The 17,476-nt window shown below is 42.8% G+C and overlaps 1 protein-coding gene and 1 pseudogene across 1 annotated transcript in view; one reads left to right on the top strand and one right to left on the bottom strand.

The window, feature by feature from the left end:
- The window catches only part of side-VI (sidestep VI), a 1,063,375-nt gene that overhangs the window by 379,739 nt on the left and 666,160 nt on the right, over positions 1-17,476 (bottom strand). The gene's annotated exons all lie outside the window — the stretch shown is intronic.
- On the top strand, positions 12,167-13,885 carry LOC135704248 (heterogeneous nuclear ribonucleoprotein L-like; annotated as a pseudogene).

The following is a 17,476-nucleotide window of genomic DNA, read 5'->3' as shown; positions in this document are numbered from 1 at the left end:
GCTGACGTAGCAGAACTCGATGTTGACGTAGTTCCGGTCGCTGGCTATCATGATCTCGAACAGTTCCTGGAACTGGCGTTCGTCTTTGGCAGGGCTGTGGTTTTGACCAGAAATGCGCAGTTTCAAGTTATGCTGAACTTTTACGGCAGTGAACAACATCCGGTTCCAGCTGCTGCAGACCATGGAGGCGTTCTTCTTTTCCGGTAATTGTTTAATGTGTTCCAAAATGTTCCAGATGATTTCGGGGGGCAATTTTGCTAGGTCCATTGAAAAGTCCGATGATTCGTTTGTATGCTTAAAGTGCCGCGGGAGAAGTGAATACGATGTTAATGAACATAGGTGAATGGTGTCCTTAAGAACGCTTAATTCGTACCGGGTTGCTGTTTTCTACCTATTTTATGTGTTTGTGAATACAGTATTGCACGCCTTTGTTGGTACGATTGTTGCTTTTCTCGTAAACCAAACTGAACCGAAAAGGTATGATTCATAATATGAAAAACAAATTTTCGAAAAAAAGTAATTTTGATTCAGCTCAACGAGATCAGACTTCCGTGTGTGCGTGTTACTTTTCTCGGTGATGGCTGAGCCGATTTCAGTGGATCTAATTGCTTTTTCTAGTTTACTCCTTTATTTAACGTCAGTTTCTATTTCGCAATCTAGTGCCAATCATTGACGGACATTGAATCGCCAGGAAGGCAGCTTCCACAGCTGTAGATCAGGCCAGGACCAATGGCTTTACTTCTCTTCTGAAGGAAGGTGTGACCAGAGATTTTTCGTCTCAGAAAAATCCCAACGTCCTGGACTGGGATTGAAAACGCGATCAAGCTTACTACTACTAAACCGGCGCCGGTGGATCATGTTCCAGTTTACGTGTTTCTAGTTTAAGATTCATAATTGTTTGTAAGGGCAATCATTTTTTTTTGTGTTTGTAAAAAAATTGTTTATTTAGTTTTCAAACAGATACAAAATTAAATTATTCTTCTAAATTTAGAACAAACTCTAGCTCACCTACATCGATTCTACTATTAACATTGACATAAATAAAGTTGATGTATTTTTTGAAAATGTTAAGTAAATTGATTCTTGTCTCTGTTGCAATTGTACCCAGGATCGGGCGTAAAAGGTCTTCGAAAGTAGGCCTTTGCCACCCACCGAGCGACATCGTCATCCTTCGTTGCACGTACGCCCATGCCGCAGTTACTCGGGGGCACTCACTGAACTTGTGTTGCAAAGATTCGATGACCAACATGCAGTGCTGACAATGCGGGTCATTTGAACGGCCGATGATGTTCATCAGTCTGCGGGGCTCCGTTTTTTCGTTCACTAACAAGTAGAGATCGCTGCGCTGGCTCGATGACAGTCTTCTTGATGAAATGTTTGCCCATATCTTCTTCCAGTTCAGGCCTGGCTGGTTCCGTTCCACTTCTGGCATCTCGGTTTGCTCCAGATAGAAGCGGCAAATTTGATCGCTGGTGGGGTTTTGTTGGATGTGGTGGGGATACAAGGAAAATGGCTGAGAGAGGAGTTTTAGGCAGAGAAGATCGGCAGGGGAGGAATATTTTGAGCGAGAAGGGACTGATAATGGGGAAGGGAATCGATCTCTTGAAGATGGCGATTGACGAGAAGCGCTTTGCACTTGATCGCTGGCAATTGCAGTTTTAGTCCTCCATGATCCTTACTGCGCGCCAGCTACTATATTGGGACACGCGCTGCCAATCCTCGATACAGGAAAGTCCCCATTATCGCTGTCAGCTTTGCCGTGTGGATACATTGCGGTGGTATTATGGAAGAGAGGTACTACACCTTCGCTGTGATGAAGGTGTTTAGTAATATTACCTTTTGCTGCAGGGTAAGGGAGCGCATGTTATGCATCCATATAAGCTGCCGAATTTTGTTTATTAGCGTATCCCAGTTTAACTTCACCATCAGCCGCACTGAGTTTGCAAAAATAACACCCAGAACCTTCACCTTCTCTGTATTCTGTAGCCCTGGTACGAGACGGCTAATACATAGGTGTAACAGTCGGAAGAAGTGTTAGTTTGTTTACTTAAATGAACCATGCCCATTTTGTTATGGCATGTTTGCTATACGAAATGCGCCTCGTGTTTATTAGCGAATTTCACATCAAAGATTGATTAATTGAGTAGGAAATCAGTTTGGCACGGCATTTGTGACCAGCATACACCTTCCGGTAGTATGAAACAGGTCAAAAACTGTTCAAATCCGCAGATAAAATTTTTGTTTTGAATTTCTGTATAGCAAAATAGTGAACTTTTCGTGAACATTAACGGCAAAGAACTCACCAACACTGGGAGACTGTGAGTTCCTGCCCACCTGTTCATTTTCCATCGTGGCCCTGGTATCAACAGTGGATCCCCATTGATGAATCCGACATCGATTGCCACTGTTTTATGGCGATTTAGTTTTGCCCCGGCAACGACTTTAAAGCAGTCGAACAGCTGAAAGATCTGTTCAATTGTTTGCGTTGATGTGGCTATCACCGTGACATCGTCAGCGTACTCAACGCTAAGATTACCACAACACGCACGCTCCACCCGTGTGAGGAGGGGATGGAGGTAAAGCACAAAGAGCAGCATCGACATCGGATTTCCCTGACGTATGCGGAACGACTGTGAAAGGTGCCCATTCACTAACAGTTGTGATGAAGAGGTATCGGCCACTCGAGAGAGCCAGCCGACGAAATCATGATTGATACCCAGAGAGAGAAGGGTTCGATGAAGAAACTCATGAGAGACCCGATCAAACGCGTGGTCTAGGTCCCAGGCGAGTAAGAGAGGTGCCACAGTCGGAAAAAGTGTTAGTTTGTTTACTTAAATGAACCATGCCCATTTTGTTATGGCAAGTTTGCTATAAGAAATGCTCCTCGTGTTTACATCACATCAAAGATTGATTAATTGCATATGAAATCAGTTTGGCACGGCATTTGTGACCAGCATACACCTTCCGGTCGTACGAAACAGGTAAAAAACAGTCCAAATCCACAGATAAAATTTTTTGTTTTGAATTTCTGTATGGCAAAATAGTGAACTTTTCGTGAACATTAAAGGCAAAGAACTCACCAACACTGGGAGACCGTGAGTTCCTGCCTACCTGTCATTTCCCATCTTGGTCTAGGTCGAACGAGATCGAGATGGGAAATGACAGGTGGGCAGGAGCTCACGGTCTCCCAGTGTTGTTGAGTTCATTGCCGTTAATGTTCACGAAAAGTTCACTATTTTGCCATACAGAAATTCAAAACAAAATTTTTATCGTCGGATTTGGACAGTTTTTGACCTGTTTCATATGTCCGGAAGGTATATGCTGGTCACAAATGCCGTGCCAAACTGATTTCCTACGCAATTAATCACTCTTTGATGTGAATTTCGCTAATAAACACGAGGAGCATTTCTTATAGCAAAACTTGCCATAACAAAATGGGCGGTTCATTTTAGTAAACAAACTAACGACCATTTTCGCCATAGGAACACCGGTTGAGATGCCAGGAAAATTGACTTCGGTTCCATTTCGCTGTTCTCGTACTGCGATGACGTCACCGTATCTTCCTAGGAAATCGGCGATGTTAAGGTCCGACACGTCCTCGGACAAATCGTACAGCCTCACCTCCACTGCTCCCTCCTCCAGTGTGATTCTCAACGGATACTTTTTCCCGTCGACTGTAATCTCGTGCTTGTTGTCGTGTTCCTCGCAAATTCGTTACGCCAAAGCTAGGTCGACAACTTTTACGAAGGAGGGCTCTACTTTTTTGGATCCGTAGCACTTCACCTTGCTTCAGACCTAATATGGTCGCACAGAACTTGTGCACTTTGGCATTATCCGGTTTCTTCGGCACGTTCGCAAAATCTATGCAAAAGGTGTTTTCTCGACGGCCCATCGCAAAGTCGTTTGGACGCGGAGCGACACGGAACGGCTCAGCGATGAGCAGAGAGAGAAAAAGAAAAAAAGTAAGAGGTTGTATCCAAGACTCGACCGTAGATTTGATGTAGGATTACGTGCTCGGTATCAATATTTGGCGACTTTTTGCAGGCAATCGGTGATAATTTTGATAACCATTTCAACAGTTGGACATTTGTGTAATTTTCAATAGTGACCTATTGAAAATTGATGAAGTATTCAATTTAGCAGCTTTGAAGAAAAATTACCAATCGATTGGCTTGATTGGTATTAAAATCCATCCGCTATTGACAGAGTTATAAGTGGTCAAAACCTGACCAATTTTGGTAACATGGTCGATTTTGTTTTTTTAATTGCATCCCCAATATGTTGCCGAGAGACGTAATCCTATGTCAAAATGTAAACTTTGCGGGAGACGATGTCATAACACTCAAAAGCAATTTTGTGAAATATGAAGTGAAACAAATCCTAGTTCTGTATGATGATTTTGTTTGATTGTATTTATTTGTAAAGTCGCCGGGAAATACCAGCTGGCGAATTGTTTTTTTTTTTTTATGATAACTCCTTACTTGAAAACAGGCAAAAACTCACAAACAGGCTGCTTTTTCATGATGTGATAATTCAATAATCAATAAATGATCTCAACATTATGTCCCTAATTTTGGCTCATACATAAATTCAGCAATCGACTAAATTTTCAAAAGCAACCAAAAATATCCATAAGTACCGCCCCAATGACGCGTTCATCTGAATAAAATTGATAAATAGCCGATCGAAACAAACATTTTGACGTCACTACAAGGTTGATTGAGTAAAAAACGAATCGTGCAAAGCGGAATGAAGCTGAGGGAAAAACGAATTAATCATTTTGTCAAGCTTCTGCTTTCATGTTCCATCAGATGTCACTGCTGTTGTTGGCGGTATCATCAATCGGAAACTACACATAATTTGTTTTCCAATAACTGTTCACAGAGGACAGTGCAGTGCAAAACATGTCTGGTACCTTTATATATGCATTTAGATTAACAACTGAAGTCCCTCCTTCTTTATACATTCTGCACTCAAAATAGCTCACCCCTCACAGGATTTCCTGCTGAATTGTATGAATGAGGCGGGGCAGAAAGTATCGTTTGAGCAGAATATGTAAAAAAGGAGGAACTTAGAATGTTAATCTAAATGCGGTACCAGACATGTTTTGTACTGTCAGATAGGGTTAACTACCTCATTTCCGGCTTATTAAGCACACCCCGCACTTAGTATTTCTTAATATAGCGCAGTTTAGCACCAAACGGAATGTTATTATTACTGATGGCTTCCAAATTTATTTACCTTTCTGTACTTACCGTAAGATTTGATATAGAGAAACAAATTGTTTAGATATTGTTATAAGTCTAACACTGCTTCTTGACGCCAAACTCGGCCTACAGATTCTAAACTCGGCCTTACGCATTGAAACCGGAAATGAATTCACTTCGGCCTATCGGATAAAGAAAAAAATTGATTCCGTCGGAGAACTTCTTTTGTTTGTGGGAATTATGGGTGCAAACTTACAATATCACGCGTTCTCATTGACTTTATTCGGTAGCTTATTAACTAAATTATCGTACCAAACGCCTAATTGACGTGTTAACTCTGAAATCATGGATTTCTTTGAAGTTTTCTGCTCGATAGGCCCAAAATCGGCGATTAGACCGAAGTAGGTCTCTACCCTACTCTATTTTGTAATCTATGAAAGGAAATCACAAATTGGGTGTCATAAAAAAAACATGGCAATTGAGGGATTGAGCTCGTGAGAGCTAATTTTCTCACAAATTTGAATTTTTTTTTGGCTTTCTGGGGATTGGTAGTAAAACAGGTAAAACTGTATGAAGAAAAATCATTTATATATAAAAGCATTTTCCGGGAAAACAAATGAATGTCCCTGACTAATTAATTTAACTTGTCGTTCACTTTTTTACCTGAATATGCACCTAAAGCGAACTATTCCCACTTCTTTCAAATTCTATATGTGGATTTTTATCACTTCCTACCAGCGGAACAGCGCCGTCTCTGGAAAATGGCCGGACTATATGATTAATCTCACCAATACAATCAGGCCTAAACCTTCTATAGACAGGTTGAGCCTTGATAGCTAGCTGGTTGCGGGAACTGATGACCTTGACAAATGTCCAAATAATACTCTTTAACAAATGTGTGGTGGTCCTGAAAAGGACCGTTTAGTCGTGATGGTTGAGTAATGCTGAGCTATTAGGGTGTTCAACCTCATCCGAGGCGATCTGTTAATTGTTTGGAGCAAGCTTGACACGCTTGGCATAGATGACTCACAGCTACTCACGAGGAAACTGATTTCGATCCAGCGGCTTCTTCCTCCTTCTATGGGTGCTCATGTGGGCTCTGCAGCTCACTGCTTGCAAGCTGCCTTTCGTGGGGTACTGGAGAACAATGTTAACGCCACACGCTAATCACTGCTGCTGCTGATCCTGCTGCTGCTGACGTTGACGACCGGACACCACCACACACAGTGATTGAATGAGCACCGTTCAGTGAGACAGGATCTAATTCGATTTTTAAATCTGTGTTAGGGAATGCGCTGTTTGCAGGTAATAATTTTGATCACCATTGCCACAGTTGGAAATTTGTGTATTTTTCAATAGTGACCTATTGGAAATCAATAAAGTGTTCAATTTAGCAGATTGGTAGATAAATTCCCAATAATTTAGCTTGTTTAGAATTAAAATTCATCTGCTATTGACAGAGGTATATGTGGTCAAAACCTGACCTATTTTCGTCCTGCGGTCGATTTTGGTTTTTTTGAAATTGCACCCCCAATATGTTGCCGAAAGACGTAATCCTACGTAAAAAAAAAATTAGGGATTGAAAAAAGGTTTTTATAGCATTTACTAAGGGATAACGTCTCCTGGACTTCTGAGACTTGCGTCATTTTTCGAAAGGAAAATATTTCGAGATAAGAAAGTAAAAAAAAAATTGAAATTGTACGTAATTTCCACGACTATTCCATGTCCATGAAATTATGTAGAGGTTAGCGACCAATAATGAGCTCCCTTGGAATAAACTAATTTTCCATTAACTTCTACGCAGCTCCTTAAACATAAATAAGTTTTCCACTTCTACGCAGTTTTCAGAACTTTGCCAAGATCCTTGTTTCTACGATTTTTTTTCGGAAGATCTGTGAAGTTTCCAAAATTTCTGCAAAGTTTCCTCAATTTCTACGATGTTTCCTGAACCTCTTAGAAGTCCTTGAAGTTTTATGAAGTTCTCGGAAGTTGAAGACAAATCTCTGGGCCTGAAGATGTCTTATGATTCCATCGAATAAATAACGATATAATATAAATTTTCAAAATTGTTTCTTCTAGACCAGAACATAAGCAAGGAAGTCAACTTCAAGGACTATGAAAAAATCGTCGTTTGTGGTAGCATTTTATTAATTGCTGTTAAATAGTAATATCGAACTTGACAAGCTTGATAAAATACCCCTTGGCACTCCCATTAGCTACGCCAATGCCGGGTGCGTTCCTTCGTGTGTGTGCATCTTGCCGCCAATTCTCACTCTGCAACCAATCGCAGCCCGATGGTAAACGTATGGCAGTCGGAAAATCCCCGATCCCATGTTTTTCGCCTCACCACACCACCGTCCAAAACTCATTCAGGTGGAAACAATTCCTCCAAGCTTTTTATTTTTATTGTTGAGTGATCACAAGCATTCAAAGTTATTTTATCATCCTTGCTTGCATGCTTGCTTGCCGGTAGACTGGAATCGTGATCATTGTACCCCCAGGGATACAACCGGTGGTGGTTAGGTGGGTTGATGGTGGTTTTGCGAAACTTTCCCTCAGCTGTATCTCTCTAATCTCGGAAGCAGTTTTTATTTGCCGCACTCACAACGAAGCAGAAGCACACATACGACGTAGGTTGCATCGACTTTGAGGCGAAAAAGACCCAGCAGGGGATGGAAGGTGGTTGCAAAAACACTCCAACTTTGTTTGCAAGCCCGGAAGCAGAACGTTAAAAATTTCAAGCGGAAAAATACCTTTCAAATAAGCTTCTCGCTCTCCGTTGGGAGAAAGGAATCCACAGCAGTAGGTAGCAGCAGCGTGAATTGCTTTTGTCTGTTCAACTTTTGTGCTACGGAGAACTTTTGCTCCACTTTCGGTCCAAGTGTGTCCGGGTGAGGTCGGGTTCGGGAAGCTACCTACATTCTGTGCTCGGTTGTTGGCGCATTCCGTCAAGTATGCGAGCAAATTCTGCGAATGAGTGAATACCATTGTTTTTGGCTGCTGGTGTCAGTCAGTGTTGACACCCGGTACGTGGATTCAGGTGAAGGATCTTTTCTGAAACCTGACATGATGATGAAGATAACGTGAGCAAATACCATTTTGACAATTGATCTGGAGAGGAGGAATTTTTTTTTAAATGTTCATCTCGAAACTATTCCCAGATACGACCTCACATTTATTTGATAGGGCTCTTAGTTTCAACTCTATTTTATTTCCAACCCCTTGGTTTCAGTGGAAGTGTAGTTGAATGACGAAGACAAATTGCGACAACCGACACTGACGCTAGAAGCAACGCACTGTGAAGAACATGTCACCGTTACGCATACACGCCGCCAATTATGAGATGCAATGTATGGATTGTTGTCTCGGCAGGATAGTCCTACACATATGAGTGGTGCGGAGTCGTTCACTTTTAACTTTCAAATTATTTTGCTTGGCAAATATTATTTTCTTGCCATTGTTTACAACCTCTCGACACCGGTCACAAATTGGCGCCTGTTTTCCAGAGCGAAAATGAGAGCGTAAAAGTAACAAACTAATCGAGCTTTCCGTCAGATCCGTTTAAATATATGTTTAGACTTTGCTGACGATAAACCGAAGAACGAAACATGCTCCAAATAAATGAATAATAGGGGAAATGGCTCTAATGTCGACCTATGGATCTAAGATTGGGACCATCGCTAAAAATCTGCTATTTATCAATTTTATCAAGATGAACGCGTCATTGGGACGGTACTAATGGATATTTTTTGGTAGCTATTGAAAATTTAGTCGATTTATGAATTTATGTATGGACCAAAATAAGGGGCATCTAGGCTGACAGTACATCCATTTACCCGAATTAAAAAAAAAAAACTTTTTTCCTTCTGGATGCAATATTTTCTTTAAAGAAATTATGTTCAACGGAGGCTTCCTTCTACGGCGGCAGCAGAATCTCGGTGGTGTATCACATAAAACGGCCCATTTCACGATCGCAGTTTCATTCAGCGGCAGGTTGTTGAGCGATGGGAACGGGATCGTTTCGACGAGTATCGGAGGGCGGCAGGGTACGTATAATTTGGCGGATCTGGAGTATTTAGACAGGTGGATTGAGTTCTTCTACCACATCAAGCCGGTTGTTTGTTGTTGTTTTGCTTGACAGCAGCTTTTCGGCTTCGCGGCTTGCTCTCTGAGAAATGTGAGCTACTCGAGGTGCCTCAAAAGAAACTCTAAAATTGCCCATGATTAGGAGCTGTCTTACCCCTTGACTTTGATCTAACTTGCACCAGTTGTTCTCTTTAGAAGTGTAAACAAACCACTGTCAAAGATTTTCGATTCCAAACACTAGAGGCGTGCTAGCGGTACACGAGGGGCGTACCAATTTACTTTTAGTCAGCCTTTAGTACAAATAGTTAACAACTAAGAAATTTGACGGACAAAACAGTTATATTTTGTGAACTAATCAGAAAAGCGGATGGATGGGATGAATCTATATTCTCTCACTCGGACATTACTTCCAGCTCGTGCGCAAATTTGCCTTCCACAGCGCTTTCTGGCAAGATGGTCTTTCTGATCGGAGCTCGATTAAAACTGATTACGCAAGAATAGTAGAAGCGGAAGAACAGCCGAAATGGTCGTCCATAAAATGGTCTGTCAAATCGCTTCCACTACGCAGCGTCCGTGTCAGACGGGGTTTATGTTGGTAAGAAAGAGGCAACTATAGCTAGTTCACCTTCTCATACTACCGCAAATACCGTCTGACCCGGACACTGCACTGTGTGGTGAGAAGAACTCTTCGTCGTTCCAAAATGCTTCTACCAAATCGGATTCACCATCAGGCCCCGCCCGACAGCGGGGCAAGTCGGAGCTCGGTGATATGTAATACTTAACATAGAGAGAGGAAGAGTAACGGAAATCTTCATCAATTGTCAAATTGCTTCCACTTATGCAGCCAGACACTCTAGTTGCCGGCACCGGTGGTGTCTAGGTCCAATCCCAGCCGAGGTCGGTGGGATTTTTCTGAGGAATAAAAATCTCTGGTCACATCTTCCTTCGGAAGGGAAGTAAAGCCGTTGGTCCCGACCCATGTGTGTTGAATGGGTGCGATATCCTACGCAGGTTTGGAAGCTGCCTTCCTGCACATTCGATTGCCGTCGATGGAAGGCAATCGATGTCCGTCGGTGATTGGCACTACATTGCGGAACAGAGACCGACGATAAATAAAGGAATGAAGAAGAATAAGAAGAAGACACTCTAGTTGGTCAAAGCTATGAGGCATCACTTAGGGTGACCAGTGAATCGGGGAAAAGCCGGGAATACGAAGTCATCGGGAAAAACCCATGAATTTCGATGACAAATCGAGAAAAAATTTACTTCGTCCTTTCCTCAAGAAAAATAAGATTCTGGATCTAGACAAAAATTTCCAAAGCTTTGAACTGAACTATATTTTCGGGATACAGTCACAGAAGAACTATTACGAGAATTTTAGAAAAAAAAAAACATGGATTCCAAAACAGCTTTGAGCAGATTTTAGAATTACTTCCATAGATGAACTCTAGGATAGTCAATTATGTGGTTTCCGAGTAATGGCATTGTGAAGTGGATTCCTGGATCAGGGAAACATACCAAGGGAATTGCATTTTGAGAGTACAATCCAAGAGGAATTGTGCGAAGATTTTAAGGAAATTCCGAGGATAATTTCAAGGACATCTTGAAAAGAATGTCTTGCTTAAATTGAGGGGAGTTCCAAATGAATTATCAGAAGAATTTAGATAAGAATGCCAAAATTATTCGGAGTAATATTTTAAGATAATTCAGAGGTTAACCGAATTCTAAAAAAAATTAAAAATTTGATGATTATCTTTTGATGAAGTTTATGATTTTTTTGGACAGAAATTCTGGACTGTTTTAAATAAATTTTCAAGGAATTCCCTGACAGAATATTAAATAAATTTTTGAAGAATTCTGAAAACAACTCTGTTAAGGGAAATTATTTTATGTGAAATGCTTAAGAACAATAAAATAAAATCCGGTAAAGTTTTGAGCGAATTTTCAATGACAAATTTTGAAGATTTCGAACGCAGAACCAAATTCGGTTCCGGTATCTTTTCGCACAAAATTAACTCCGTCGGCTCGATAACACTAAAAAACATTTCGAGCGTAGTGGCAGGATGCTATTTAAAGCCAAAAATGGCAAGATACGCATCTTAAGAAGACACTCTTTCGTGTTAATCGCACCGTTGATTGTTCCGGAAGTGATGAAGGGAGCGCTTATTTCACCACATCCACAAATCGCTTGCCAGATCAGGAACTTCTTTGCAAATTTCGATAATTTCTTCTTTCGAACATCGTCCGGAACATCGAACTTAGACTTGGCAACAAAATATTCTTACCCAGGAAGTTGACGGCAGTCGGTCTTGACGTAACTTTGGTTATCCATCGCGATGCAACACGATTTGGTGAACAACATCGTGTGAAATTTTAGGACGCGGGTTCTCGCAGTGATGTTTTGCTTTTCATTCCGGTTTGGGGTTTTTCGCACCTTGTAAACATTTTTTCTCAGTGTTCCTCAGTGTGCCGCAGCTGTGCCGGCAGTGCCAGGTATTGAACAGACTTTTGTTTGCTTGTGAATAATGCCTTGTTTGGCAACCCGGACTTTTAACAGCTCTTGTTTTTGTTTTGTTTTTCAAATCTTGAGTTGACCCGGGATTTCCGTTCCGAGACCGAGATACGGAGCTTGCGGGTGGAGTTTCACCTAGGCCGCGGACAGTTTTAGTCAGAGTCATTCAGTGTTCGATTCTCGGAATATCGAGTCAGAAGTGAGAATTTTCCTGAAGCGCTCCAAATTCGCAGTTAGAGGTGTGTCGTTCTATAGCTAGATGATAGAATAATACGAATCTACGTTGAGTGAGGAAAAGTTCCAGGTTTTTCAACAGCGGTTGTTATGGCCCGTGTGTGCCAGTAAACAAAGCTCAATTTCAATGATCATGGCGTTCAACGTAAACGGCGCCAGCGGTAGCCAGAACGGGCCGCATAACAAGCGCCTCTGTACCGGCCAGAAGCCGGAACAACAATAACGTCAACGTCACAGATGAGCCTCGGCGGAAGCGCGAGGTAGCAACCCGGCCCAACCATATCCTGCTGTTCACCATCATCAATCCAGTCTATCCTATTACATTGGACGTTCTACACACCATCTGCTCACCCAACGGACAAGTGCAACGTATCGTGATATTCAAGAAGAATGGCTATGGTTGAGTTCGACAGCATTGAATCCGTCACCAGAGCGCACTATGCATTGAACGGCTGTGGCATCAACTCCGGTTGCTGCACACTGAAGATCGACTATGCCAAGTCAGAAAAATTCAATGTTTACAAAAATGACACGGACTCCGGTTGGGACTACACATTGGAAGCAGCCGTCTCCAAGGATGCCTCCAACGGACGAGCCCCGTTGCTACACGATTTTAACAACAATCAATACGAAACTAACGATTTTAAATTGGCTCACTACTTGACTAGCCTATTGGTCCCAAGCAAACGATTAACGTACCCCATTCTAGTCGAAATTCTAGTACTATGCAATGTTTGTTTTGATTCGCTTTGAAAGTTTGACAGATAAAATGAGGGGTTATTGGTTTTTCCTATGTTTCAAGGGGTGAATCGATTAGCTTGGGACCGAAGAGAGCACCAGAGCTGAGCCAAAAAGTTGAGCACGTTATTTCGGGACCTTCTAGTCTTAGAGTTACCTCTATGATTTTACCATCTTCGGCGGAAGTCCGAAGCCGTACAACGACCGTCAATCATTAATCAACCATGGTCTTAAACCAACCCTTCTGGGTACCGGCGGAGGAAACGGATTCGCACTGAATTTTTCACCGCCCGAGTTTCATCCGTCGGAAGACTGGAAACAAACACCCGCCGGGACACACGTCGGACTTATGAAGGACGCACCATCACTGCCAGCACAGCCAACGCCGATAAGCTGTTCAATCTGTTCTGCATTTACGGAAATATTGTCAGGATAAAGTTCCTGAAGACCAAAGTGGGTACCGTCATGGTCCAGATGAGAGACACCATCGCGGTCGAACGCAGCATCCAGCACTTGAACAACATTTCAATCGGAAATGATGGTAGCAAAATTCGGATTGCCTTTTCCAAGCAAAACTACTTGTCAGAGCCCACCAACCCCTACACCCTACCGGACAATTCGATCAGCTTCAAGGACTACAGCGCCTCCAAGAACATTCGCTTCCTTTCGTTGACCCAGGCCAGCAAAAATCCCATTCAGCCATCGAGCAAGATTCTCCACTTCTTCAATAACCCACCCGGTATGTCCGAGGATCTGCTGCTGACTGTATTCACCACCAAGGACTGCCACCCGTCGCAAATGCGAATGATCCCGCTGAAATCGGAACGTTCCTCCTCCTCCGAGCGTAGCTCTGACGGTGAACGTCATCATGAAGTGCAACCACAGAGATCACAAAGGCACACAATTCCCGTTCATTATGAAGTTGTGCTTCTTCTCGTCCAAAACTATGAATGGTGTGTGGAGCAACGAGAACACCGAAAACATGGGCATGGCACCGGCTCCTGGAAACGCAATACCGGTAGTGGCCGCAGCAACCTACACCGTGGCTGCAGCGTCCGGAGAATCTATGGCGAGACTTGGTGAAGATCCACGGTGGCAAGATCAATAACAAATCTTGACACATACACACTGCGTAGGCGCAGAAAAAGTTCAGTGTTGCCAGTAACTTTAAAGATCAAAAAAAAAATGTAACCATGGGTGCCAAACAGTGCCAATGACTGTGCCAAGGTGTACCCAAGCTTGTTTTGGCACACTTTGCGGAGTGAACAACCCCTTGACCCAGCACGCTTCATGGTTTTCTGCACAAAATCGACTGACACCTTGGATTTTTTAGCGACATCTCGAATTGATGACATGATTGGAACTACTGTGTGACAGGTGGGGTACTCCCTGCGCAGGACTAATGAGACCCCCCTCTACACTGCCTCAAGGTCGGCATACACGTGTGACTATCGCGGCCAAGAAAACACTAAAATACTTTTAACACACCCGATGAACTTTCACACAGGTCTCATTTATTTCCCTAAACATTCCCACTTTCTTATCAGCTATCTCCTACCTTAGCCTTCACTAGTTATTCCTTCTTCCGTCGTCGATGAGGGCCCGCTTCTCCTCCGTTCCACTTCACCTTCAACTTTACTTTCTCTTTTTATTTTGCTTCTGTTCTTCGTCCCTCGGTTTCGACTGTAGGTTGCCCAGTCGATTCACCTCTTACCACTTCACTCTCCTCTCCTTCTACGGGTGCTCCCACGGTGTACGTTTGTCAAGCCGTTCGCGAACGGTATAACGAGTCCACGATGTTCAAGGCAGATCCAAAATGGCGATGAACACGGACTAGTGAATGCGGCTCGTTCTAGGATGGATCGGAATACGGTTGTATTTGTACGGTAGCTTTGGGGTTTGACCGCAGTAGGTCGAACACAACGAGCACTACGGGGTCTGACCGCGCCGTAGATACATGCTAACGGTAAACTACGGGGTCTTGTGGATACAAGACGATACCATGATGGCGGTTAATGATGAGAACAATTCGTCTTTTGGCTTGAAGGGTTTTTTACCTGGATATTTTAGTAGGTTGGCTCCTCCTCCACTACTGATCGAGTTTCACGCCTCAAGACTCGTGCAGACTAATCACTTTATTTCCCTTTTCGAATAACGATCTTTCACTAAATATAGACGTATATCATATTCGTTTTGGTTTTGTCTAGCTCGGTTTTCGATTACAACTTTTGACTTTTGCCAGGCTATTGGCTAGCAACGATGGCGGGTGATTTCCTTGCGCTCTCGATCGTTGATCAATTTTTCTTTTGCTCAATTTCGCCCCATCATGGCCCCTTTTACACCACCTCCCGATGGCCTATCATTTGGCTGTGAGTAGCGGAACTTCGTGGTGTGGTTGCGTGCTGTCCAGTGGGTGGTGGACGGAGTTGGCACTAATATTTGAATCATTTGCTGGCATTCATAACATTTAAATCGAAACACTAAATTCGCGACAATTTGGGCCTCCCTTAGCTCAGTCGGTAAAGGCGCAGCTACAAAGCAAGCCCATGCTGGAGGTGGCTGGGTTCAATTCCCGGTCCGGTCTAAGGAATTTTTCGGGTTGGAAAATTTCTCGCCTTCCCTGGGCATAGAAGTATGATTGGTCTTGCCACACAACTATACCAATGCAAAAATGGTTCAGGCATCGAAAGCTCTCAATTAATAACTGTGGAAGTGCATCTAGAACACTAAGTTTAGAGCACGCAATAAGTTAATATGCGATATGCAATAAGCTTGAAATGCGAAGAAGAAGAAGAAGACAATCGACAATCTCAACAATCTAAGACAGACAGACACACCGCTGGTAACAACTGTATGAATAACTATGAATCTTGACAGATGTAAATAATACACCATGAATAAGATTTACTCAAACTTTCAGGTTTTTTACTCATACGGGTCAAAAGTTACAGAAGATTTTTAGTGTGCCATTTTTATCGAATACACCCTTTAGTCTCATAACATTGACTAAATTGAAAATGTTGTTTTTGTTTTCCATTTGAAGGTGTCCAATTATTTGCGATGGGAAACAAATAATGACTCAACAAAATGTTTCAAGCAAAGAACTTGTCCGAAAATATAATGAAAAGCAGCTATTGCTCGAAACAAAACAAAAATGCGACGATTTGTTTTCAAAGATTTTATCAAGTTTTTTACTGAACTGTTTGACCAAAAGCAATCCAAACAACATGCTATTTCGAAGCTGGAATAAAAACAACCGCCATGGCCTCTGCCGCGTTGCGTTGGACTCAAAGCCCTTGAAGATAGATATCCATCAAGACTAACCCAAAGGCAGGAAACGAAGCCTCGGGCCAAACGGAAAAACACCCAACATCAAAAGGTTGCGTTTGTTCAAATGCAAATGAATCGTTTAATTTAATGCCTTATCTCTTTATCAAATGCTGGCCTTTTCGCACGGCTCCGAGAAAAGGTGACTCTCATTTTTCTTGCCTCCCACATTCCTTTCGATTTTTTGTTGGTCACATTCCGCTTTTGGGTGACCATCACAAGCACTTTTTGGTTCTTTCACTTTTTGTCCGAAAATTAAACGGATAATTTATTCCATGACAGTTGTTACCTGTCGGCCATTTGACTGTGTTTTTGTGACCCTACTTGACCGTCCATCCGTCCAACGACGTGAGTGATATTTGTTTTTCTGACTGTTTGAATTTCTTGACTCGTCGCCGTCTCGTCACGGATGGCAGAGGGTCCAAGGCACCTTTCTCGAGTGTGGGTTGCCTTCCTCTGAGAATTGATTTAATTGGCTTTCCAGTTTCAACCCTGCCCAGTTGACAAAAAGACATCCGTTAAATCTCTTATCCAACAGCCCATGGAGGCCCGAAATCACCATCGTTGTTTATTCTCTACACGCAGCGTGCCAAACTGGAAAGTGACCGTACCAAACGGAAGTTGAACGACTGCCACTAAAGAGCAGGTAAATTAAATAACGGGGTTCTTTTCGTTTGCTTGCTTGCTTGAATGGGATGCAGAGGGTCCTTCTTGCGTAGGCAACCTCACTCAAGGGAAAATCAAAGAACCTTTAACCATTTGCCCGTCCGCTGCCTGCTGATGCCTGCTTACACCGGTTGTCTTGATAGCTTTATCTAATCTCAAATTGACGATGTCCACGTTGTTGTTGTCGTCGTTCGTGGCGTGGGATGGGAAACCGCTTGGGCTCAGTCTACTTAAAATTGGAATCCATGTTACATGGCCCCGTCCAGGGAGCAAAGTGACCGGAACCGAACTTTGAATGTCGTGTTTGTCCAAGTTACCGCTCGGGCATGACCACACGCATCTAATCCATACCACACTTGATCTATGTGTGTGTTTGTGGGTGTGTGTCTCCTTTAATGGGTGGGAAATGACTGGGGTCGAATTTCTAAAGGAACACATATTGAAAGAAGTGCCTGCTGGTCGGGTGTGTGCGTTTTTGTTTGCATTTTCAAGGGGGGAAACTTTCGAAAGCTCTTCAGAGACAGACTGTATCGTGTTGTGTTCGTGAGTTAGAATTGACGACGGAGGTGGAGAGCTAGTAAAACTGTAATCAATCACGGCTTGGTGCTTGAACGGAAAACTTTTCTGCTGTTCGGCAATTAAATCTGGAGGAGGAGGAGGAGGAACCAGAAGAGGAAGTGCGGTCTTGTTTGGTTTGTTGGAAGGG

Source organism: Ochlerotatus camptorhynchus, unplaced genomic scaffold (assembly GCF_037179485.1).
Source record: "Ochlerotatus camptorhynchus isolate MF236.1 unplaced genomic scaffold, CSIRO-AGI_Acam_v1.1 ptg000232l, whole genome shotgun sequence".
In the NCBI taxonomy this organism is placed as follows: domain Eukaryota; kingdom Metazoa; phylum Arthropoda; class Insecta; order Diptera; family Culicidae; genus Ochlerotatus; species Ochlerotatus camptorhynchus.
The sequence above is the reverse complement of the archived record's forward strand: the minus strand, read 5'-3'. Positions and strand labels throughout refer to the sequence as shown.